The 26,643-nt window shown below is 40.2% G+C and overlaps 1 protein-coding gene across 9 annotated transcripts in view; it reads left to right on the plus strand.

The window, feature by feature from the left end:
* The window catches only part of CSGALNACT1 (chondroitin sulfate N-acetylgalactosaminyltransferase 1), a 415,609-nt gene that overhangs the window by 182,180 nt on the left and 206,786 nt on the right, over positions 1-26,643 (plus strand). The window contains exon 2 of one of the 9 annotated variants that reach the window (XM_055286423.2): positions 11,693-11,804. The exons of 7 other annotated variants lie outside the window; for them this stretch is intronic. The gene's annotated coding sequence lies outside the window, so the exon portion shown is untranslated. Of the gene's footprint in view, positions 1-6,546; positions 6,609-11,692; positions 11,805-26,643 lie in introns of those variants that run through there. One more of the 9 variants, XM_055286432.2, reaches the window with a different exon arrangement.

Here is a 26,643-nt window from a genome sequence, read left to right on the forward strand (position 1 = left end):
TTTCCTCTTAAACACAAGGGATATGCTCCCAGACCCTCAGTGGATGCCTGAAGTCACAGATAGCCCCAAACCCTATATATATTATAGTTTTTTTAATATATACTTATCTATGATAAAGTTTATGAGGTACAGTAAGAGATTACCAACAATAACCAATAATAGAATAGTTAGAACAATATACTATAAGTTACATGAAACTGATCTCTCTCTAACTCTCTCAAAATATCTTATTGTATTGTACTCGCCTGTTTACTGACCATGGTTAACCTGAGGCAATGGAAACTGCAGAAAGTGAACCGCTGATACGGGGGACTACTGCTTATAGTTAATAGGAATACTACCATAAAATCTGAGGAATGGTGTGCGAAGCCTTTTAAAAATGAATGAAAAGGCCAAGTGCGGTGGCTCATGTCTGTAATCTCAGCATTTTGGAAGGCCGAGGCAGGTGGATCATCTGAGGTCAGGAGTTCGAGACCAGCCTGGCCAACATGGTGAAACTCTGTCTATACTAAAACTACAAAAAAATGAACCAGGCGTGGTGGTGCGTGCCTGTAATCCCAGCTACTCAGGAGGCTGAGGCAGGAGAATTGCTTGAACCCAGGAGGCAGAGGTTGCAGTGAGCGGAGATCACGCCACTGCACACCAGCCTTGGCAACAGAGCAAGACTCCATTTCAAAAAAATAAAACGAAAAGCTGGAAAGGGAAGTGAAAAGACTTCCTAAATGCCCACTTTGGATGCCTCACAACTGTGTCCCTCTGCCCGTCCCTCCTTTATGAAGCGACCTCAATATGCCGAGAAAGTGGAGCTGATCTTGAAATGCCTGTGAATTGTGAGGGGAGAAGCAGTAGGTATCTGGTGAGACGACAGACAAGGGGGAGGCAACAAGGAAGTTGGACACAGAAGCAGCCGAGGTTCACCCCTAAGCCCCTGACACTAACAGACAGATGGCACATGTATGTGGCAGTTCAGATTTGCCATTTAGGGCAACAGGCCTAGATCAAAGTGTTGAGGAAAAATACCAGTAGGCAGGTAGGACTTGGTGTCTAAAGTGAGGGCAACAGACATGAGGAGATGCTGTAGGCGAGAGTGGACATTGCGGAAGTTGGACAGAAAAGCAGCTCAAACCCATCCCTGCCCTTGGCCTTGCACGGGCTTACTCGCCAAGGGGTTCAGACAGGTGTCTAGAGGCTTTTCTACCAGTGTGGGCTCAGGAGAGGACGGGCAGCCTTCTTCTCCCTCCCTCTCCTCCTGGTCTGCTCTGCCCTGATGGCCAGGCCCAGGGCACTGCAGTGAAGCAGGAGGTAAACAGATCTTATTTATTATTGAAAGCAAAGGACCATAACCACTTAATTAACACAGTCATTTAGAAATTTGCTGTACTTAAAACATACAACATTTACTTAAAACTTTTAACATGACCTGTCTTTCCAAAATCGATATGACAGAGTCCTGACTCAGATGATGTCTGATTACTGCTACTGCTTTTAAAGTGTTATCATCATTACATTACATTGTGTTCTCACTTAAATATGACAGCTGTCTTAGCTTGGGCTTCCATCACAAAATACCATAGGCTGAGTGGTTATGCAAGATAATTTTCTCGTAGTTCTAGAGGATGGAAGTCCAAGATGAATGTGTGGGCCACTTTGGTTCCTGGTGAGGGCTCCCTTATTGGCTTGTAGACAACTGCCTTCTCTCTGTGTCTCCATATGGCTGAAAGAGAAAGCAAGCTCTCTTGTCTCATCTTTTGAAGGAAAATTTTGAGACAGGCACTCTGTTGCCCAGGCTGGAATGCAGTGGTGCAATCATGGCTCACTTCAGCCTAGACCTCCTGGGCTCAAGTGATCCACCCATGTCAGCCTCCTAAGTAGCTGGGTCTACCGGTGTGCATCACCGTATCAAGTTTATTTTTTAATGTTTTGGAGAGTCAGGGTCTCATTGTGTTTCCCAGGCTGGTCTGGAACCCTTGGGCTCAAGTGATACTCCTGCCTTGGCCTCTCTCTGCTGGGATTACAGGCATGAGCCACCACACCTGGCCTCTTGTATTTCTTCTTGTAAGGGTGCTAATCCCATCATGAACATCCCACCCCATGACCTCATCTAAACCTAGTCACCTCCCAAAGGCCCCATTTTCAAATACCATCGCACTAAGGAGTTAGGGCTTCAACATAGGAATTTGGGGAGGAAATAATCCAGTCCATAGCAACAGCTTTTGAGCCAAAGACATTTTATGTATATGAAAGTAATACATTTTCAAAATTAACATATATGACAAAGTATCATAGGTTTATCTTAATTTTTAGGTAAACTTATAAATTTACTAGCTTATTTTGTGTTTATGAAAAATTAAACCAAGCAAACTCCCAAGTCCCAGGAGGGGCTTTATGGGTTTTCCATAGGCCTTTAGGCAGCATCCCTGGAGGCTGTGTTACTGTTAAGGGAAAGTAGGAAGGCACTAACCCTCTGCTGGGAAAGAAGTCTGATCCCTGGGGAGGAGGTTACTGCAGCACGGTTGGGCCCCAGTCCCAGAAGAGTTTTGCATGCCACCAGTTATCCAGAAAGAAGGGTTTGAACCCCTGTTTGACTCAAGAACCAAGGCATGTGTATCAGTTTCTCAGGGTTGTTATAACAAATCACTACAAGCTGGATGGTTTAAAACAACTGAAATTTACCGTGTCAGTCCTGGGGGTTAGAAATCTGAAATCTTAAAGCTAAAAGTCTGGAAGGCAGTTCTCCCTGTTAAACCCATAGGGGAAAACTCTCCCTTGCCTCCTCTCATCTTCCGAAGGTGGGATTCCTTGCTTTGCAGCTGCATCTCTACAGTCTCTCTTTGCTGTCACATTTTCACAGTGTGTTAAAAGGACAATAGCCACATGGGAGTAAGGACCTGCCCTATCTGGGTATAACCTTGTCTTAAGTCATTACATCTGCGACGACCCTGTTTCCAAATAATACGTGAAGTTTTGGGGCTGAGACTTTAACATGCCTTCTTTAGGGCACCACCATTCAGCCCATAATAGCGTGGTAGAAAGCTTTATGTCTGTAGTGTGGGTGAGAGTAGTATGTTTATCAAGCAGTAAGGTAAGAGAAGGAAAGGATCACAGAAATCGCGTGGCTCATACTGGGAAACTCACTGATAAAATTAAAGATTCACTGACGACCTGGGGAAGACCCCTCAATTCGGCAGGGATAATCAAGTACCTCCTGTGCCAGAGGTCCCTCACTGGAAATGTTTAAAAAGTTACATCATTTATTTTTACTAGCCCCCAAACTCCCTTTTAAAAAGCCCTCAGCTGGGCACAGTGGCTCACACTTGTGATCTCAGCATTTCGGCAGGCTGAGGTGGGCAGATCTCTTGAGCCCAAGAGTTTGAGACCGGCTTGAGGAACGTGGGGCAACCTCGTCTGTACCAAAAAAAAAAAAAAAAGAAAAAAAAAATTAGCTGGGCGTGGTGGTATAAGCCTGTAGTCCCAGCTACTTGAGAGGCTAAGGCAGGAGGATCGATGAGCCTGAGAGGATGAGGCTGCAGTGGGCTGTGACCATTCCACTGCACTCCAGCCTGGATGAGAGAGTGTGATTGTCTCAAATAGAAGTAAAAGACTCAGCAGAATGTTCTCACTCTGCTTAGGTTGAAAGGAAGTTACAACTTTCCTTTCCTGGGGAGAATTTTCTTAGCACTGCTGAGGTGTGGGTATTTCAGTGTTTTACTTGAAGTTTCTTACGCTCGATGTTGCCATATGAAATACAGGGGTGGCTGCAATGATCGCTGTAGATAGGCACGGGTTAAGAGCAGAAGTAATTAAACTTACCCTCCAACATGCAGCGATTAAAAACCAAGGAAAGGTATTCCAAATGTTATGCTTGTTTCTGATAAATGCTTTTTTGATGCTTCCGTTAAATGCTTTGCCATTTGGTTTGGAAAATTTCTCAGGCATCTTTGCCACCTAATTATGGACTATTTCCAAAGCTTTTGAGGAGGTGCCATAAAAGGCAGATAGATAGTTGAGAAAGCGCTTGTTTTTATATGGTTTGATCTTGCTCATTAAGGATTGGAATGTAAAATGGGCTATTTAACAATCTAAGATCCTTGCCAATAATTTTCCAAGGTAGATGTGTTATGTGATTTTGATGACATTAAGTTACCACATCATAAAGTCATAACTGTGGAAAGTTCACATTTGCAAAAAATGTGAAATTGGGTGATTTCTCTTTCTTCAAGAATTTGTTTTTTGCACTCTGTTTTCCAAACCTTCGTAGAGTTAATGAGCATCAAAAGTATTATGTAAACGAGAAGGTGTAAAATGTAGCTTTGAAAAATGGTAAGAAACTATCTTTCACTGTTTGAAAATTCAGGCCATAGCAGGTGTAATAACAGACAGCAAAAAGCTTCTTCCTATTTTTCTGTTGTCCCAGTTTCCATAAAAAATGTGAGAGAACATCTGGATAAGCTATCGAAAAAGGAAATGCCAGGCCCCTCCCTGCTGGCCTGGCCCACACCTTTTAGTGTCTTAGAAACAGCGCAAAGTAATTTAGGACTGCACACTTGTTTAAATCTGAGAAGCTTTGAAAAACAAAGTCAAATCCAGAAATGCTAAAGAAAGTGCCTTTATGAGGCTACTAGTCAACAGAATACAATTTTTATTTTGTACTTCAGGTGTCCTCATGCTGTACTAAAAAAGTTCATTTTAGCATATCAGTGAAGGGACACCTTTTGACTTGGCTTTTTCAGTTGCGAAGTATTTTGGGTAGTAAGTAATACCAGCCTTCCCTTCAGCAATAGGAGTTAGTAGTTTTAAAGAATTTTGTTCTCACTGGAGCCTTCCAGTTTGATTGGATGAAGTTTCTGAAAATGACAATTACAGGCTGAATTCTGGAGGTCTATGAAGACTTGTTTTATTTTAGTTGAATGCTGTACTTTAGAAAAGATACTTTTGGGTTAAAATGTGAGCTACACATATTAGACACATCCAAGAGACATGCCTGTTAGAATGGCTGGAATCTAAAACACAGCACCAGCAAGGATGTGGAGCCACAGAAACTCCATTCATTGCTAGTGGGAGTGCAAAATGGTATAGCCGCTTGGGAAGACACTTTGACAGTTTTTTTTTTTCCAAAGCTAAACATAGTCTTAGCATATAAGCAAGCAATCAAGATCATCGGTATTTCAACATCAGTTGAAAACTTAGGTGCACACAAAAATCTCATGAAATGCTTATAGCAACTTTATTCATAATTGCCAAAATTTGGAAGTAACCAAAATGTCCTTCAGGAGATGCATGGATAGACCAACAGTGGTGTGGTCATACAAATGGTCTGTTACAAATGTGCTAACAGTAGATACACACCATTATGCAACTGTCAAAACCCAGCGAGCTCTAATGAAAACGTTGGACTTTAATAACATATCAATATTGGCTCGTCATTTGTAGCAAATGTACCAAACGGATGCAAGATGGAAATAAAATGGGGAAACTGTTTGTAGGGAGGTGGGTGTGTGGGAAATCTCCATAGTTTACGATCACTTTTTCTGTAACCCTAAAACTGTTCTTAGTCTATTTTTCAAAAAGAGCCATTAAGTTGTGAGAAGACCTGGAGGAAGCTTGAATGTATATTGTAAGTGAAAGAAGCCAGTCTGAAGAAGCTCCTATGTAATTCCAACTATATGACATTCTGGAAAAGATAAAACTATAGAGACAGCAAAATGATCAGTGGTTTTGGTGGTTTTGGTGGGGAGGGATAAAGTAGTTGAAGAACAGGGAATGTTTAGAGCGGTAGAATTATGTTGCCTCATACTGTAATGGTGGGTACACGTCATTATACATTTGGCGGAACCCACAGAATTGTATACCACAAAGAGTGAATCCTAATGTAAAGTTAATAATAATGTGCCCATATTGGTTCATCAGTTGTAACAAATATACCACACCAATGCATGAAGTTAATAATGGGGGAAACTGATGGGGGTGGTTGGGAATATATGTACTTTTTCTGTCACTTCTCCTTTAAATCTAAAATTGCTCTAAAAATTAAACTCTTAATTTTTTTAAATTAGCAAGAAATTATATGAAACTCAGGTTTCAGTCTTTACAAATAAAATTTTACTAGAACACACACATACACACACACACACACATACACACGTGGGAACTTGGATGGCTAATCTTCTCTGGCATCCTAACTGTGGCTACCCACAACTGTGCACAGTGAAAGCCGGGAAGTCTTCATTCGGCCCACGTTGGCCTAGATGGGTAGAGGCCTGCCCAGTTTTTCCACATTGCTCTGCCATAGCATCCATGGGGCTACACTCATTTTGTGTTGAAATCTTCAGGACGTCAGACTCCCCTGATCCCTGAGTCTCTTGTTTACTTATACACAACTTTGATTCTATGCCTGGCCTGCTGGGCATCTCAGAATTTCTCATCTGTAAAATGAGACTCACATGCTTACTCCTTCTCTGTCATTTTTTCTAATTCAAATTCCATACCCCACAGGGATGCTTTTGAGAGAATGATATATTAGAAGCACAGTTTTCCTTACTGGACAAGATAGAGTTCTTGAAAGAAGGGCTTGATTGAGATGAGTGGATTTGGAGCTGATGTCAAATCAGGTTAGTAGCATTTTGAGGCATAGGTACTTTTACAGCTGGAAAACAACCATAATTAATTATTTGATGCAGTTTTATGCCATTAGGGCTGGGGTGGGGGGGCTGGTCTCAAAGTCCACAAATCTCCAAGTTTAACATTTATATAACATAGTGGAAATAATCTGAGTTGTAAAGGCAGATATGCCTGGGTTTGCATTTCACATCTCCACCACCAGGCAGCTGAGTGCCTTTAGGCAGGAGTTGAGCCTCTCTGAAGCTCAGTTTCCATATCTATGAAGTGGGAACAGCCATACCTACTTCATAGTTACCTATGAGGATTCAAACAGACAACACTTATCAAATGTCTTATATGGGTCCTGGCATAGCACCAGTTACAGCTTCTGAACAGATTTCATTTTGAGTACAATGAACTGCCAGTTTTGTTTTTTCCTTCTTGAATGTCTCAGAAGAAAGTCTAATCTGTCTTAGTTTTGTCCTCACTCAGATGACCAGGAAAACGTTTTTTAATGTCAAACTAAAGTTTTTTTTTTTTTTTTTTTTTCTATTTAAGTCTCTTTGATTTGTCCTGTATCCTCTGGGCATGCTCTCAAAAGTCTTTACGGAAGGTAGCAATTAAACTACTCTCTTGATTTCCCGTAGATTAAATAACTCCAATTACTCTGACCTATTAGAATAAGAGCTGTTAAATATTCCTTTGAGAATGTGCCTTCCTTCTCTCCAGTTTCTCTTTGGTCCCTTAGAAATAAGTGGATCAAAATGGAATACAGTCTTTCCTATGGGACTGACTGACACAGAGGGTGCCAGAAAGATGACTTCCCGGGCTTTTGCATTCTGTGTTCAGTTGACTTTGTCTTTTTGTGTTCTTTTTTTTTTCCTCCCCCCATATTGTTCACTCCTATCCTGACCTTTTCTTTGTCCTGCTTTTCTTTTTTTGTCCTTAAAAAATACTGCTTATTGGCATTCAGTACAGTGGTCATGCATGTAATCCCAGCACTTTGGGAGACTGAAGTGAACAGATTGCTTGAGCCAGGAGTTCAGGACTAGCCTGGGCAGCAGGATGAGACCCAAAAAACAAAAAAAAAAAGCTTATTGGTTAAGACCTAAAGCACTGGAATTGGACTCCTTGGGTTTGAATCCTACCTCTATTACTTAGCAACTGTGTCCTTGCTCAATTCACTTAAATTTTCTGAAGCTTAGTTTCCTCATCTGTAAAATGCAGTGAACACTGTTGATACGGTTTGGCTCTGTGTCCCCACCCAAATCTCATCTCGAATTGTAATCCCCATGTATCAAGGGGGCGACCTGCTGGGAGGTCATTGGATCATGTGGGCAGTTTCCCTCAGGCTATTCTCATAATAGTGAGGGAGTCCTCATGAGATCTGATGGTCTTAAAAGTGGCAGTTTCCCCTGAGCCTTCTCTCTCCTGCCACCATGTAAGATGTACCTTACTTCTCCTTGGCCTTCCGCCATGATTACAAGTTTCCTGAGGCCTCCCCAGCCATGTGGAACTGTGAGTCAATTAACTTCTTTCCTTTGTAAATCACCCAGTCTTGGGTAGTATCTTTATAGCAGTGTGAGAACTGACTGATACAACAGTATCTACTGCAAAGATGTAAGGACTTAATGTATTGATGTATGTAAAGTTCTCAGAGCAATGTCAGCACACAGTGCTCAACAAATACTAGCTGCTTTTTATCTTATTTTGAAATCACTTTAGACTCACAAGAAGTTGAAAAAAATAGTACAGAGAGTGCCCAGGTTCGTTCTCCCAGCTTTTTCCTCCCAGCTTTCTCCAATGATAACATCTTTCATAGTTATAGTATGTCTTGGTTTATCAAAACCAAGACACGGATACTGGTTCAACACTATTAACTGAACTACTGACTTTATTCAGATTTCACTAGTTTTTTCACCATGCTTTTTTTATTTAAAGATAGGAGATCTCGCTCTGTCACCCAGGTGCTGCAGTGCAGTGGTGTAATCATAGCTGACTGCAGCCTCGAACTCCTAGGCTCAAGTGATCCTCCCACCTTAGCCTCCAAAGTAGCTGGGACTATAGGTGCATGCCACCATACCTGGCTAATTTTTTTATTATGTTTTTAGAGACAGGTCTTACTTTGTTGCCCAGGCTGGCCTTGAGCTGGCCTCAAGTGATCCTTCTGCTTCAGCCTCTCTGAAGTTCTGGGATTACAGGTGTGAATCACCATGCCTGGCCTCATGCTTGCTTTTTTGTGTTTGTGTGTGTGTATAGTTTTATGAAATTTTATTACCTGTCTAGATGTGTGTAACTACCACCAGAGTAGGGATATGAAATTGTTCCATTTCCATTAACTAACTTCCTTGTGCAATCTTTTTATAGTTACACCCTCTTTTCATCCTTAACCCCGCTCCCCTTCCAGCAGCCATGGATCCATGCTCCATCACTTTTTGAGAATGTCACATAAGTGGAATCTTAACTTTTGAGATTGATCTTTTTCACTCTCTATAATCTTGAGATCCATCCAACTGGTTTGTGTATTAGTGGTTGATTGCTTTTTGTTGCCAATTAGTATATATGCCATGGCATGGATGGATGGTAGTTTGTTTACTGTTTGAAAGACATTTGGGTTGGTGTCAATTTCTTGGCTATTACAAATAAAGCTGCTATGAAAATTCATGTACATTTTATGTGAGAATGTTTTCATTTCTTGAGGATAAATACCCAAGGGTATGACTGCTGAGTCATATGCTTGCTGTATGTTTAACTTTTTAAAAAACTGTCAAATTGTTTCCGTTAGTGGTTGTACATTTCACATTCCCACCAGCAACGTACGAGGGACGCAGTTCCTTTACATGCTTGCCAGAGTTTAATATTATCACTATTTTTTATTCTTGCCGCTCTAATAGGTGTGTAGTGGTATCTCATTGAGGTTTTAATTTGTATTTTCCTCTGGCTAAGGATGTACTTATTCACTACCCATATTCTCTTTGGTGAAGGTCTATCTGTTCACGTCTTTTGCATATTAAAAAACTTAGATTGTTTACTATTTAGCAAGTTCTTTAAATATACTGAAAGCAAGTCCTTTGTCAGACATGTATTTTGTGGACATGTTCTCACTTTCTGATGATTATCTTTTCATCCTATTCCCAAGATACTTTGTGGAAAACAAATATATAATGAATTGAAATTTTTATGTTACTGATCATGCTTTCAGTGTCGTGCCTAAGATTTGTTTGCGTAAACCTAAGTTATAAGGATTTTCTGTTTTTTTCTAAAGGTTTTGTATTTTTATTTTTACGATTTTACATTGAGGTCCAGGATCTATTTTGATTTTTGTTAAAGGTGTGGTTTAGATTGTAAATGTTTTTTTTTTTTTTTTTTCTTTTTCCCCTTTGGGCCTCTGGATAGCCAGTTGTTCCGACACCATTTCTTGAGAACAGTCTCCTTCCTCCATTCAGTTGCGTTTTAACCCTTTGTTAAAAATAAATGTGCTGGCCATTCTTACATAGAGCTGTTTCTGGGTTCTGTAATCTGTTCCATTGATCTGTGGATCTATTTCTCTGCCAATACCACACTGTGTTGATTACTATAGTTACACAGTAAGTCTTAAAACTGGGTATTGTGATTCCTCTGACTTTATTCTTCTTTTTCAAAATTGTTTTAACTTTTTAGTTCTGTTGCCTTCCCATATAAATTTTAGAAGAAGCCTGTGTATATCTACAAAAAATCTTGCTAAGATTATCTGTTAATTTAAAGGTTAATACTTTCTTCTCCTGTATTTGTTTTATTGTCTCAGTTTAAAGCTCTTTAAATCTTTACAAATAACTTTTGAAAATGCTTTAGAGATTATTTAGCCTGCAACATTTGACTATGGAGAAAATGTAGAATTTTTTGGGGGACAGACTGAGTGAAGTTAGATGACTTGCCCAAGATTACCCAGGAAACTAACTGGCTTGGGATGAATTCCCCAGCCTTGAACTTGTTGTTCTATAGGATTTTCCAGTTGCCGTAAGGCCTCCCCTCTTAAGCCTACTGAATCTTATTCCTTTTTCGTACATTTTCTAGTTTGTTTAAAGAGATTGTTTAGAATTTCACTGTTGTGTTCCAGAGAGAGCATGATTCGCTATAGTATAGAGGCGCTTTGGAAACTTGTTAAAACTGCAGATTGCTATACTCTAGCCCTGGATATTCTAATTCAGTAAGCATGATGTGAGGCTTAGGCACCTCAAATGACTATGATACAAGTGAGCTGTGGGCCACCTTTTGAGAAACCTGGGATGATAAAAGAGAAACACACGCCTTGAAGTCAGATAGACCTGGAGCCGACTCCTGACTTTTTTATTTACTTATGTAATATCTCTATGCTTCAGTTTCTTCATGTATAAACTGAGGAGAATGACATTTGTTTTACGTTTTCTTACTGTTTAAACACAGCATGTATGAAGTTTGTAGCATTTTTTTTTATTATTACACTTTAAGTTTTAGGGTACATGTGCACAACGTGCAGGTTTGTTACGTATCCATGTGCCATGTTGGTGTGCTGCACCCATTAAGTCGTCATTTAACATTAGGTATATCTCCTAATGCTGTCCCTCCCCGACAACAGGCCCCGGTGTGTGATGTTCCCCTTCCTGTGTCCATGTGTTCTCATTGTTCAGTTCCCGCCCATGAGTGAGAACATGCGGTGTTTGGTTTTTTGTCCTTGCAACAGTTTGCTGAGAATGATGGTTTCCAGCTTCATCCATGTCCTTACAAAGGACATGAACTCATCATTTTTTATGGCTGCATAGTATTCCATGGTGTATATGTGTCACATTTTCTTAATCCCGTCTATCATTGTTGGACATTTAGGTTGGTTCCAAGTCTTTGCTATTGTGAATGGTGCCGCAATAAACATACGTGTGCATGTGTCTTTATAGCAGCATGATTTATAATCCTTTGGGTATATACCCAGTAATGGGATGGCTGGGTCAAATGGTACTTCTAGTTGTAGATCCCTGAGGAATTGCCACACTGACTTCCACAATGGTTGAACTAGTTTGTAGCACTAAACTTGGTACCCCAAATCAGTGAATGCTACTTCCTTTCTTTTCTTCCTCCTTAATAGACTGCGGTTTGATGCCTGTTGGAGGAAGAGACAGTGTGATGTGTGTCACAGACCACGCCACTTCCCTCCTGGTCACTGGGAAGACTATACTTTACAGTCCTTCTCCATCTAGGTAGGGTCATGATACTCTTTCTGGTCAATAGAATGTGAATGGAACTGACTCGTGTCCCTTCCTGGCTGAGATGGTTCAGTCATTGATTAGACTTCTCTTTTGTTCCTCTGCATCTACTAGCTGGGTGATAGCAGGATGACAGTGAAGCAAGAAGATGGTGAAACCGGCTGGGCACGGTGGCTCATGCCTGTAATCCCAGCATTTTGGGAGGCCGAGGTGGGTGGGTCACGAGGTCAGGAGATCAAGACCGTCCTGGCCAATATGGTGAAACCCTATTTCTACTAAAAATACAAAAATTAGCTGGGCATGGTGATGTATGCCTATAATGCCAGCTACTTGGGAGGCTGAGGCAGGAGAATTGCTTGAACCTGGGAGGTGGAGGTTGCAGTGAGCTGAGATCTCACCACTACACTCCAGCCTCGCAACAGAGCGAGACTCTGTCTCAAAAAAAGAAAAAAAAAAAAAAAAAAAACAGAAGAAGATGGTAAAAGTACAAGATGGAAGTAGCCTGATCCTCTGAGTCACCATTTGGGGGAGACTCCAAACTCCATTAACATATTAGAGTTACTCAAAAGAGAACTAAAGGTTTGTTGCTTTAAACCACTGAGATTTGGGGGCATGTGTGCAGTACTTAGTGTTAATTACTCCAATTAATATACGGTGTTGGCTATTTTTAAACACTTAAAATTATCTTTTGAATATTATCTTTGTTCTATGTTCTAAATGCTTTATGGTTTATACTAGCTACAGGAAGTATATTAAGACATGCAAGCAGTTCAGTAGGAGACAAAAGCATGGTGAGATCTTCATTGGTTGGAGAATACAAAATTTTTTAAATCCAGAATATTTTTGTGGGTGTTATGTATATAATCTCAAACATCAGAGGCAGGTCTCTTAGCCAGGTGAAAGTCAAGATAATAATCCCTTGACAATAAGGGCTATCAGGAACCAGAGGTAGTAGATGGTAGATAATCTCAGAGGGACTACACTGTTGAAGAGGTGATCCAAGTAGTCTAGGGCCGAGGGTGGGCATTCTACCACTAGGAGAATGGTGCTGGGCACTAGAAGAAAAGACAAAGGGTTTAGCACGTAACTTACTGTGCTATTGCTCATTGTAAAATAGAAGATTCTTGTGTTCCATGGAGTAGCTGTCCAGGGACCGGATCTAAAATATTTAGCCATTTGCCTCCAGTGCTGTTCTAGACCTATAAGATGAGCCTCCTTCATAGGCACAGGCTTAAGTACATGATCCGTTAATACAAGAGAGAAATCATCTTAGGTCGTTAGATCATTAAGAGGGATCATTATTTCACCACTTTCAATGAATAGATAAAAAGCCCATTCTGGCTTAGAGATTTCCCCTCTGAAAGGATTTATTATCAACAGGTCCTAAGTAGTTTCTGATTCATGAATTATTTAAAAGTTTATTGGTTAATATCCAAACACCTGGGGATTTTCCAGTCATCTTTCTGTTATTGATTTCTGGCTCAATTTTACTGAGGTCTGTGAACCTACTCTGTAATTTCAATTCTTAAAGATTTGTTGAGTGCTGCTTTCTGGCCCAGCATGTAGTTAATTGCTGTAAACATTCTATCTACTCTTGAAAATAATTCACATTCTACAGTTGGTGGATATAGCATTGAAGAGTGTTAATAGTATTGTTCAATTGTTAAAAAATGTGACAGGATGCTTTTATGCTGTTTATGAGACTGACTTCTCAAATTCAGGTTATAGTGAGGTTAAAAGTAAAAGGATAGAAACATTTTTGTTCACAATATCTTCACAGATTGTTTTCCCTGTTTACTCTGTGAACGCCAGAGAAAGGTATATTAAAATATCTGTGATTAAGGATTATTAATATTTCTCCCTTTAATTCATTCACTTTCTTCTTTATCTCAAGGAGATGTTATTATATGCATACAGATTTAGAATTGCTATATCAATCTGATGAGAATGGTTCTTACTTTAAAGTCTAGTTAAGATTTCCCAGTTTTTGTTTGGTTAGTATTTGCATATCTTTTTTATCCCTTTACTGTCAAACGTTCTATATCCTTATGATGAAGGTATGCCTCTTTTTTATTTATTTTACTGTCAGTTCTGGGATACGTGTGTAGAATGTGCAGGTTGGTTACCTAGGTATACATGTGCCATGGTGGTTTCCTGTACCTATCAACCCATCATCTAAGCAGCAGACTTGAATTTTATTTTATCTACTGTGTCTATCTTTGTCTTGTACTTGGAGTATCTGCTGGCCTTTAATAGAACTACAGATTTAGCTTTCAATCTACCATCTTACTATTTAATTTCTATTTTTCTCACCCATTTCTTGTTTATTTTTTTCTCCTTTTTTGCCTTATTTTCAGTTAAGTGTTACTTTTTGATTTTCCTCCCTCTTTATTAGCTTGTTAATTACACATTATTTTACATTCTTTTAGTGGTTACCTTAGAGAGTGTGTATTTATCTTTGACTTATTAAAGGCTAATATAAACTAGTACTTTTACCACTTCCTGGACAACGCAAGGGCTTTAAAATAGTTTAACTCCATTTATATCCCTTTCAAATTTATATGCTACTACCCTGAATAACCTCTAGGTAACAGTAAAATGTAGTAATACGAATGTGAAGTGATGAATCTTGAATATTTAATCCTTGTTTTAAAATATAATTTAATTATAAGTTCATATGATTTCTTTTAAACAATGGTTACATTTAACAACTGGCTTGTAAAATTCCTGAAAATTTAATAGTTGTCTCTGATGAACCAGTAAGATCTGGGTCAAGTACGCTACTGAGTGGAAGTCATTACATAGTACTGTAGCCAAGTTTAATAAAGATAGTCCTTGGAATTACATCTCAGCATTCAAACGTGGATATATTTAGGATCCCTAAACAATAAAACAACCACCGTGTTTAGTCAAGTTCAACAAATAGCGACACATTTTAATGATGACCTAGAGGAAGGCATTGAGAAGTTTCGTAAATGTGAAACAATGCAGTGCATTATACCTGTATTATAAAAATATTACATAACCGTGTTCCACTGTGCTTTTCTTCCAAACTCTGTGTTAACCAGTGGTCATGTTGTAGCTTGAAATTGGCCACAGTGGACTATTGCCTTTATGGAAGTATTGACTGCATACCAGGACTTGAGTTATTGTTTGTTGTGTAGGCTTAAGAAAATGATGAAGAAAATTGAAGATTAAAGTTAATAGTATCTGTTGTCTGTAGCACTTTGTGAATAGCACAAAAAATTGTGGAAAATATTCTCATATTCAGAAACAATTATCTGACTCAGGAAAGGAATCACTCTTGCCATTGATGAGTGAATGATGTGTTGTTTTACTCTTTTATTTTTATTTTTTAGAGACAGTGTCTTGTTCTGTTGCCCAGGCTGGGGTGCTGTGGTGTGATCATCGCTCACTGTAGCCTCAACCTCATGGTCTTAAGAGATCCTCCTGCCTCACCCTCCTGAGTAGCTGGGACTGTAGGTGCTTGCTACCACACCTGGCTAATGTAAAAAAATATTTTTTGTAGATACTGGGTCTTGCCACGTTGCCCAGGCTGGTCTTGAACTCGTGGCCTCAATCCTCCTGCCTTGGCCTCCCAAAGTGCTTGGATTACACAAAACAGCTGCTGTGCCTGGCCATTATTCCTAATAATATATTATTAGAAGAAAATATCTACATGTATTCATGTTGGAAGTACACTTGTTCCTCATATACAAACATAGGTTTTCTATAGATACAATAATTGTATAAAAATTAACAAATGAATTGGTTATATGGAATTTAGGATTTGTGACACATTCCTAGCTCAGTAAAATTTATAATAAACTTGTGTACAAAATTCAAGATATGCAGGGGTGTTTTTTCCCCTCATCAAGCTGGTTGTTAAAAATTTACCAGCACACCCCTGACCTCACTCCTTCAAAACTGCAGGTAAGGGTTTTTTTTTTTTTTTTTTTTTTTTGCGACGGAGTCTCGCTCTGTCACCCAGGCTGGAGTGCAGTGACGCAATCTCAGCTCACTGCAAGCTCCGCCTCCCGGGTTCACGCCATTCTCCTGCCTCAGCCTCTCTGAGTAGCTGGGACTACAGGCGCCCGCCACCACGCCCGGCTCATTTTTTGTATTTTTAGTAGAGATGGGGTTTCATCGTGGTCTCGATCTCCTGACCTCGTGATCCGCCCCCCTCGGCCTCCCAAAGTGCTGGGATTACAAGTGTGAGCCACCGCGCCCGGCCTAAGAGTTTTATTTTTCTATCGACTGACTTTCTTAAGAATCCTAGGGTGAAAATTAGACGTCACTAACTTAAATACAGTATTTACTTCTTTATTACTTCTAGTATTCGTTTCTTTATTACGGTTTTCCTGATAAAGAACTCAAGACTAGTTGTTCATTTTTCATTTTTGTAAAAATGACCAAGGCCTCTTACTTCTCACGACATATTTACATTGTTAAGTTTCTGTTTATTCAGAGTGCAAAATAGATGATTCTCTTCCTTTTGCCTAAAAGACTTTTCTGTTACTGTAACATCAGCTTTTAAGCTTTTGCTTCCCACTGTTATTCTAGCAGATTTGGGGTGTGAGAGTATCTCACAGCCCCCACTTGAGGGATCCATGTTCCCTCTGATGCTCCTGGTTGGACTTGAGAAGGAGCATCTGATAACTTTCAGTCCATGGCTACATACCAGAGTGTTAACATTCTTTCTCACCCACTACCCATAACTGAGGATATTTTAAAAATAAAAGCTATTTTTTTTTTAAATTTAAAAAAGGGGTTGGGCATAGTGGCTCATGCCTGTAATCCCAGTGCTTTGGGAGGCCAAGATGGGAGAATTGCTTAAGCCAGGAGTTGAAGACCTGCCTGGGCAACATACTGAGACCCCCATCTCAACAAAATAAAAACATAAATTAGCCAGGACTGGTGGTGGTTGCTGTAGTCCCAGCTCCTCAGGTGGCTGAGATGGGAGGATCGCTTGAGCCTGGGAGGTCGAGACAGTAGTGACCTATGATCATGCCACTGTACTCCAGCCAGCCTGGGCAACAGAGCAAGACCCTTTCTCAACAACAACAACAAAAAAGATTCTTTTCCAGCCCTTAGAAATCCTCTGTACTGAATGATGATAGTGATTTAATGAGTACTCGTTGTAGGTCAGATATAGTATTTTGCACTTTTTTTTTTTTTTTTGAGACAGTCTCACTCTGTTGCCCAGGCTGGAGTGCAGTGGTACAATCTTGGCTAACTGCAACCTCTGCCTCTCGGGTTCAAGCAATTCTCCTGCCTCAGCCTCCCGAGTAACTGGGATTACAGGCACGTACCTAAACTCCTGGCTATTTTTTTTGTATTTTTAGTAGAGACGGGGTTTCCTCACATTGGCCAGGTTGGTCTCGAACCCCTGGCCTCAAGTGATCGGCCTGCCTTGGCCTTCCAAAGTGTTGGGATTACAGGTGTGAGCCACTACGCCCAGCCTGCTTTCTTCTTATAGAAGCTTCCTGGTTAATCTCTTCAGGTAGGTCCCATTATTCTCCTCCTTTTAGAAATTAGAGAACTAGAATTTAAAAGGATAATTTGCCCCAGGTCTCAAGTGACCAGGCTGGGATTTGAGCCTGAGTTAATCTGGCACTATGACCATGCATTATACTGCCTCTTGTCAACAAGTCTGATGTTACTGTCTAATCTCTCAAGTAACCTCATTGGCCTCTGCCTCCCTTTTTGTTATCAATGTTTATTCAGTATTTGGATCTCAAAGTCTGAGGACAGGACCATATTGTTATTGGACACAAATGTGTTCAACTGTTCAAAACTGTTTTTTGAACAAGAAGAAAGTTAAATTTTGGAAACACTCCTTCCTCTTCCTCACCTTATGTGAGAACAATCACTGAGCCCTGACTCTATGCCTAGAATGTCTCTTGAAGCTGCCCCTAGTCTGGCACCAATCCTTCTCAGCTGGGTAACTGCTGGAACCTTCTGCTTGTTTCCACACCTCCAGTTTTCACCTCTCCAGCCCAGCCACATCATGGACTCAGAATGAACATTTAAAACTATGTCACAAATATGGTCTTTGCGACTCCATTGCGCTTAGGCCATGGCTCCATCCCTTAGCAGAGGTTCCCAGCCTTCTCTATAGACTCACTGCCTTCCACGTTCCTGTAGGCATCTGAAATTCCAGCCATATTGTTCTCCTCACAGGTCGCAAACTCTGCCATGCTTTCTTGTGTCTGTGCCTTTTTTCAAGGGTCCCCCCCACCCTGTCTAGAATGCTCTTTTCCTATCTCCCGTTTCTTACCTCACCTGCACTCTTACCTGCCCTTCCTGACTCAGAGTTGAGTCTGAGTAGTCTAATGTGATTAGATGCTCCTTCCCTTTGCTCCTCTGTAGCGCCCTGCACACGCTTTCTTATAGCCCACTGTCTTCTGATTTATGGCAGGGGAAATAATCTGTGACTTCTCTAGGAGGGCAGGGTTTGTAGCCCCATCATAGAGCCTGACAGTTCTGAGGCACATGTGCATTTATGCTGGAGGAAGGGGGCGTGAGAGATTTGCCTGTTCAATCACCTGCCCTCCATCCCATTAAAATTTCTCTTATAGTGGTAAAGAATTCAGTGTGGAAGAAAATGGATGATGGTGATAATTACATTATGCAAATCCAGCAGGAAGGAGAAATTTAGAAGGCACTTAGTGATGCAGCTGTGCCTGGAAAAAGTGCTAGCCCAGGTCTTGGGAGAGTCATGTCCCCCCTCTGTACTGTGGTTTCTAGGACAGTGAGAAGCTGGGTGCCATGATTGCTAAGGTTTTCTTTTCTTTCTCTTTCTTTTCTTTTTTTCTTTCTCTTTCTTTTCTTTTGTTCTTTTTTTCTTTTTTTTTTCTTTTTCTTTTTTGATGGAGTATTGCTCTGTTACCCAGGCTACAGTGCAGTGGCATGATCTTGGCTCACTACAACCTCCCCCCCCAGGTTAAAGTGATTCTCCTGCCTCAGTCTTCTGAGTAGCTGGGATTAAAGGTGGCCACCACCGAGCCTGGCTAATTTTTATATTTTTAGTAGAGTTGTGGCTTTACCATGTTGGCTAGGCTGGTCTCAAATGCCTGACCTGAAGTGATTCACCTGCCTCAGCCTCCCAAAGTTGTGGGATTACAGATATGAGCCACCGTGCCCCGCCAATTACTTAGGTTTTCTTAGGTCTGTGCATGCCAGCCCTACAGTGACAGTACGTAGTCCTCTGTGTCATAATTTTTAGGGTATATATCTTGCCGAGACATAGATCTTCCTGAGCAACCTGGAATCTGATTATTTCTCAGCAATAATGAGTACAAGTCTCATTTGAAGCATACAGGCATAGCCAGTTGCAGTAATATTGTCTGTAATCGCAGTGCTTTCTCGGGGAGTGAGGCAGAAGGACCACTTGAGACCAGGACTTTGAGACCAGCCTGGGCAATGTAGTGAGACCCCATCTCTACAAGAAAACAGCTGGAAGTGGTGGCAAGGGCCTGTAATCCTAGCTACTTGGGGTCTGAGGTGGGAGGATTGCTTGTGCCAAGGAGTTTGAGGCTGCAGTGAACTATGATCACACCACTGCTCTCTAGCCTGGGCGATGGAGAGAGAATCTGTCTCTGAAAAAAAAGCATATAGGAATATAATGACTTTTATTAAGTTTCTCTTTTAAAAGCCTATCTATTCTTCCTTCAAGGTATTAAATAAATGACATGTTAACATAATCAGCACAATTTTATTTTAAGATATCCTAACATGTCAAAATATATAAATCAAAATGAATGCAAAGTAATTCAATGAAGATACTTTGGGAAGCTACTCCCATGAGTCTGCCTTCACTTAAAATATTTTTGGAACTTCTTGTTCAGAATTATCCTAGAGCACTTGGCACATTCTTTTTTCTAGCATTGGTAAATCTATATCTCTGTAGGACAGATTTACGAACAAAATGGGTAATTGAACTGTATTTTTGTGGTTATGAATTTACTCTGCTTATGAAAGTAATATATGTTTGTTTGGAGAGCATAGAATAAAGAAAAAATGAACAGTCTATATTCTGGTTAAATATTGTGTTAGGGTGTTCTTGCATTGCTATAAAGGAATACCTGAGACTAGGTATTTCTTTTTAAAGAAAAGAGGTTTAATTCAGGAGTCCTCAACCACTGGGCCACAGACCCATACTCGTGGCCTGCTAGGAACTAGGCCCCATAGAAGGTGAATGGCAGGTGAGTGAGCGAAACTTCATTTGTATTTACAGCCACTCCCCATCACTTGGATCACTGCTTAAGCTCCACCTCCTGTCAGATCAGTGGGGACATTAGATTCTCATAGGAGTGTGAACCCTGTTGTGAACTACACATATGAAGGATCTAGGTTGTGAGCTCCTTATGAGAATGTAATGCCTGATGATCTGTTGGTGTCTGTCATCAACCCCAGATGGGACTGTCTAGTTACAGGAAAACAAGCTCAGGGCTCCCACTGATTCAACATTATGGTGGGTTGTATAATTATTTACTTATATATTACAATGTGATAATAGTAGAAATAAAGTGCACAATAAGTGTAATGAGTTTGAATCATCCCCAAATCATCTCCCCCAGCCCTGCCCCACCCCCGTGGAAAAATTGTCTTCCTTGATACCAGTCCGTCGTGCCAAAAAGGTTGGGGACTGCTGGCTTTATTGGCTCACAATTCTGCTGATTGTATGAGGATGGCATTGGCCTCTGCTCAGCATCTGTGGAGGCCTCAGGGAGCTTTTACTTACGGTGGAAGGTGACGCAGGAGCAGATACATCACATGGTGACAGCAGAAGCAAGAGAGAGAGAGAGAGAGTGAGAGTGAGGGGAGGTACCACACACTTTTAAACAACCAGATCTTGCAAGGACAGCACCATAGGATTGGTCCTAAATCATTCATAAGAGATCTGCCGTCATGATCCAGTCACCTTCTGGGAGGCCCCACCTCCAACATTGGAGATTACATTTCAACATGAGATTTGGGGGCACATATGTCTAAACTATATCAAATATTAGCCAGTCCTTGGATGAAAATAAAAATCATGGGGTTTTGGAGCCTGAAGGTGACAGGAGGGTCAGGATTCTCCTATTTTTTTTTCTATGACCCCTCATCAGTACCTGGGGATGGTATGTGTCTGGGTCTGAATATCTGGATGCCTGAATTTGAGGAAGCTGTGTCTTCTAATGCCATGTTTTCGTTTATCTTGGACTTGAGGCTTTCTCTTTTTTAAAAATAGGAACAAGTAGCATAAAGAAATAACTAAAGATCTTCCCTAATTTAACCAGACTATTTCTTTTTCTAGTTTTAAAAATATCTCATATGAATATTTAAGATAATTTGAGGTCCTACTGTATATATCTTGTATCTTTCCTCTTTTGCCTAGTATTGTATGATAACATTGCCACGTCATTAAATGTATTTTGAAACTTTTTTTTAATGGGTGCATTTCATTCAATCATATATATCCACAATATCTTGGTCATTTTCCTATTGTCTTCTTAAGAGTTGATGGTATGGGTATGCCTATTTGGCTGTACCATCTATGATAAAAGTATTATAATTAAAATACCTGTTTGATAAATTAAAACTTCTTCATATAAATGAAATTTTTATTAATGAGGTTGACGTTTTTCACATGTTCTTTGTCCTGTTAAATGGTCTTTTGATTCATATTCTGGATTGTTTGATATAAATGTTGTCATTCAGCTCTTCTTCTCATTTGCATTTTCTGGATACATTTTGCTCCTCTTCTTGTTTTTGATTTCTGAGTCACTTGACTTCAGGTCTGTCTTGTAAACAGTATATAATTGGATGTTGAGAATCTTTGTCTTTGTTAGGGATGTTTAACCTGTTCATGTTCATCACATTTCATAGGTCTAATATGTTTTCAAGTTGGAAAAATTTTTCTACTTTAAATGTTTCTTATAATTCTCTATTGCTTTAGTTATATGGATTATATTTTTGTTTTCTTATGATTTGGAAGATACACATCCGGTACCTATTCTGGTGCTGATTTTGTAGTTTTTAAAAATAAAATTGGTTTGTTTAACTCAAAGTACCTCTGAAATTAATCTCAAAGAGAGGGTTCAAAAGAAGTCACGAGCAACAGGGCATTCTTGGAATAAGTGTCTGCCCTCCCAAGGACACCACTTGGAAGGGCAAATTCATTTGGTTGGAAAGTGTTATTTGTCAGTTGATTGATGGAGATGGAGTCTCACTCTGTCCCCTAGGCTGGAGTACAGTGGCGCAATCTGGGCTCACTGCAACCTCTGCCTCCCGGGTTCAACTGATTCTCCTGTCTCAACCTCCGAGTAGCTGGGATTACAGGTGCACGCCACCATGCCTGGTTAATTTTTGTATTTTTAGGAGGGATGGGGTTTCACCATGTTGACCAGGCTGGCCTTAAACTCCTGACCTCAAGTACCCACTTAACCTCCCAAAGTGTGTTGATATTTTTACATTGAAAAATAGTGTTTTACATTAAAGTTAGTTTGATGAGCATTTCTTCACCAATTTTACGTTTTGGATACTTCAAGTCTTGTTTAAAATTAAAATCTCACTGCAAAACTCTTTAGCTGGCCTTCTTTCTCTGTTATGCATCCTGTCTTCTGGTTACCCCTCACTGTGTCTGCAGTACAATGTGTAGAAGTAACCAGCCAGTGGCCAGCAAGGGCAGCACCGTGTAGCAGAAATGCTCTGAATTGTTGTGTCTTTAGTCACTTTCCTTCTTGCCTTCAGTTTGCACATCTGTAAATTGAAGAGTTTGGAACCCATAAACTATGATGTCACTTCTAGTTTCAGCCTTCTCTGATCAGTTTATTACACACCTATTTGAATAACTTCAGTACCACGCCCTACATAGAATGAGATGCGTAAAACCAATCTCTGTTGAGAAAGAAAATATCCTAAGCTGATGAAAAAAAATTTTGTATCTTGATCCATGTGATGGTTATAGAAGGGTATACTATGTAAAAACTCATTGAGCTGTACCTTTAAGATGATTGTACTTTACTCATCTGTGTATCGATAACTCAGTAAACAGGAAAACTAGAAAACTGAACATCCCCACCCCACCAAAAAGAAGAATAGAAACTCGCTAACTGACAATATGTTTAAACATTGTGTTATGAGGCAGGATGGTATAATGGCGAATCCACAAAAAGTAGACAATGAGTTTGAAACCTGAGATTACATATTAGCCTTGGAATTTTGCGTACATTATTTAGCCTTTCGAGTCTCAGTTTTTCATTTTTCAGTAACAGTAAGATTTGTAATAATGACTTTATCGGGCAGTCAGGAGTATTGAATGAGTTATGAGGCATATAAAGCACTTGGCATATAATAGGTGATCAATACACCTTTTTAAAAGGGGGCATTAAGAGTATTACATAAATGTGACAGATTTCAAAGAACTAAAAGATTCTACATCATTCTTTTAGTAGATTAAAGTCTTTGGGATCTTCCACAACAATGAAACTTGTTAACTTTAAGACAACATTTTCCAGAGTCACTTGATCATAGAAACTCTGTTTTTCTAAATATCACCTCTCAGGAATAATTAATGTATTAGTTGACATCTGGGACTTCCGTAGCTCAGGAGTCCTCAACCACTGGATGGACACTGGTATACAAGTGTTCTCCGCAAATAAAATCACCCTAAAATAAATACAGCCCAGAAATTTCAGTGTGAAAGAGACTATGAAGAAAAAGGTAGGGTCATAATTTTGCTGGTGACATTGCAAATTGCTAATACCTCTTTTGGAGAGCCATTTATAATAATAAAAGTGATTTATAATAAAAGTCACAGGGGCTGATTATGGTCTTAAATGTGTTAACCCCACTTTTCAGATTATAGCCTAAGGAAGGAGCTCCAGTAGGAACAAACAAAATTTATTTGTTTAAAAATGGTTGACTGGATTATAATCATGTGTGGAAACAACCAGCTGAAAGATGGCTAATCGAACTGCTTTAGCAAAACAATGGAATATTGTACCATTCAAAATGACAGATATCTGGACTCAGATAAATGGAGACATCAAGCAAAAAGTTAAAAAATAGTGTGTGCATGGTGAACGCAACCAAAGAAAACCAGTCTGTGCAATGATAAAGGTTAGAAGTGAATTTTGTAAGTCTGGTTTGATGTTGGAAAGGGATGATCTATATTTTAATTTTTGGTTTATCATAGAATAATTGCTAAATGACTCAATAAAAACAATGTACTAAATAAAAACATAAATTATATGTTCTGAGCTAGAACAGGATGTTTTTGAAAATAGGTGAGAGTATGTAAAATACAGAATAGAAATAAAGAGCTGACATATAGGTAGAATTATAGAAAAATAGACATGATACTCCTTGAAATTTTTAAGAGTTTTGTCTCCCCAATGTATTGTGAAAGTAGTTATCACACATGAGAAGTGTTTTTCTGGAAAGAATTTTCAATTCAGTGGAAACCCCAAAATATGGAGATGAAAATTCATGAGAGAAGTTGTTCTTAAAGATATCAAGTTCCCTGTCAGCTGTGCTTTTTTTTTTTTTTTTCCAGCTGCTTTTCCTCTTTTCTTTTGTGATAAAGGAGAAGGTTTTATAGATGCTGAAATGATTTACAACTGCCTTACTTAGTTGCTCTCTCGCTTTTATGTCTCCCCAAAGGGTCACAAAATCTGTCCGTTTAAAAAGAGAAAATGATGTGTTTTCAGTGCAAAGAGAGAGTGGCCACTTTAAAGAACCAATAGGAATTAGAAATAAACGGAATCTTGTAACTTTAGCCACCACGTAGTAGAACTTTGGATCATCTCAGATGTCAGAAGCTACACAAGGAAAATGGAATGAGCTTCTGGGTGGGGACTTCTCCTTTTCACCCCTTGAAAGCCCAAATTAACTCTTGCATGCTTATCAAGTGAAAAAGATGGTTTAGAGTGCCTAGCAGAACAGGGCAGTCACTGGTTGCGGGACCCTCCTCCTTTTTCTTGGGCCTTTATGGGTGATCCTTGTGAACAGATGATCTTGAGGAAATAGTGAAGAATCTTGCAAGATATGGCAGGGATGGGAAGGTGGATGGGTATTTGAGGGGATGAAGAAAGCTGTGTATCTGAAATGTATTATGTTCATGGAGAATGTTTTTTTTCAACTAGTTTTTTTTTTTTGAGACAGGGATTTACTCTGTCGTCCAGGCTAGAGTGCAGTGGTATGATCTTGGCTCATTGCAACCTCTTCCTCTCAGGCTCAAGCAATTCTCTTGCCTCAGGCACCTGAGTAGCTAGAATTACAGGCATGTGCCATCATGCTCTGCTAAATTTTGTATTTTTAGTAGAGACAGGGTTTTGCCATGTTGCCTAGGCAGGTCTGGAGCTCCTGGCCTCAAGTGATCCACCTGCCTTAGCCTCCTCAAGTGCTGGGATTATAGGCATGAACCACCATGCTGGTCCCATGGAGAATTTTTAATCCAGGTTGTAAAATGCAGGAAGTATTCCTCAAAAGAGGACCAGCAGAATCACAAAGATGGAAGGAGTCTTAGAATTAATCAGTTAGTTCAAATCCTTAATTTTTACCATAAAGGCAATGGATCCAAGCAGGAGACATGGCTTGCGCATGTTTACAGTCGTCAGTGAGGACATGACCAAAACGAATTCTGTTGATTTCCGGTCATATTTTTTTTCCTGCTATAATTCCCCTTGTCTTCTGCCATCACTTTACTACTGACCGTTTCTGCTGCTACCACGCAGAAGATTAGCGTTCAGACTTAGAAATGTAGCTATGCAATGAAGAAAGAGTCTCCTTAAGCCATCAGAGGTATGAGTCAGCATACAGGATCCTGTTTATGAAGAACAGGGCCAGAAGTTTAATTTCAAGGGTTCGACTCTGGATTCAGACCACCTGGGTTTGTATCCCAGCTCTACCACTCTGGTGGTGGGTGACACTAAGCAAGTTATTTAATGTTCCTGAGTGTAGATATCCTTATCTGTAACACGGAGAGTCAAGATTATACACGTCTCTTAGGTTCTTAGGTGAGAATTAAATAGGATAATCCATTAGATTGGGGTGTGGTTTACAGCAAGTTCCCAGTAAGTGCCGCCTAGCTATTTTTACTACTATGAAGGAAGTTATAACTATTTCTGTCAAACCTTAAACCGGGTGTGGTGGTGCACACCTCTAATCCCAGGTACCTTAAAAAAATCTTAAGGAAATGAGAACTATATATTTTGGAGGAGATGAATATTAACTAGGCACAGTCTTTCAGTGCTCAGAATGACTTTTTCAGTGTTGTGAAACCTCCTGAATTCCCCTGATCCTGAAATCTGCCTCTGGTAGTCTCCTGTGTCTAGTATAGCTTATATTTTCTGTAGCTTTTCATACGACAGGTGTCTTAATTACTCACAATTTTAACTATGCCTTGTTTTTCTGAAACGGGAAAAGTTCTTTTGTCCCCTTCGCAGGGCGTGCGACAGGGCGAGCGGCTCGCTGCTTCAGTGCTCCGCTGCTCAAAGCTCTAGAGGGGCATACAGACGGCAGGCTGTGGGGCTCCGGCCCCACGTCTCGGGGTGGATGTTGACAGCTCCGGAAGCCGCAGTGGGCATGTGCTACCATGTGCCCTTTAAGTTTTGCCGTCTGTAGGCGGCTTGTGTTAACCTGCTCAGTTAGATCGTCCACCTTGTCTCAAGGACAGAGGGCTTTCGGTATCGCGGTTTCTTGCCTTGGTGTACCGGAAGAATCAGATCACGTGTGGGCTTGGAGAATGAGTGCAAGGTTTTATTGAGTGCAAGTAGCTCAGGGAAAGTCTGTAGTGGGTAGAGTGGGAGGGCTTTCCTCGGGAGCTGGGCCACTCAGTGGCCTG

This window comes from Symphalangus syndactylus, chromosome 1 (assembly GCF_028878055.3).
Source record: "Symphalangus syndactylus isolate Jambi chromosome 1, NHGRI_mSymSyn1-v2.1_pri, whole genome shotgun sequence".
In the NCBI taxonomy this organism is placed as follows: Eukaryota; Metazoa; Chordata; class Mammalia; order Primates; family Hylobatidae; genus Symphalangus; species Symphalangus syndactylus.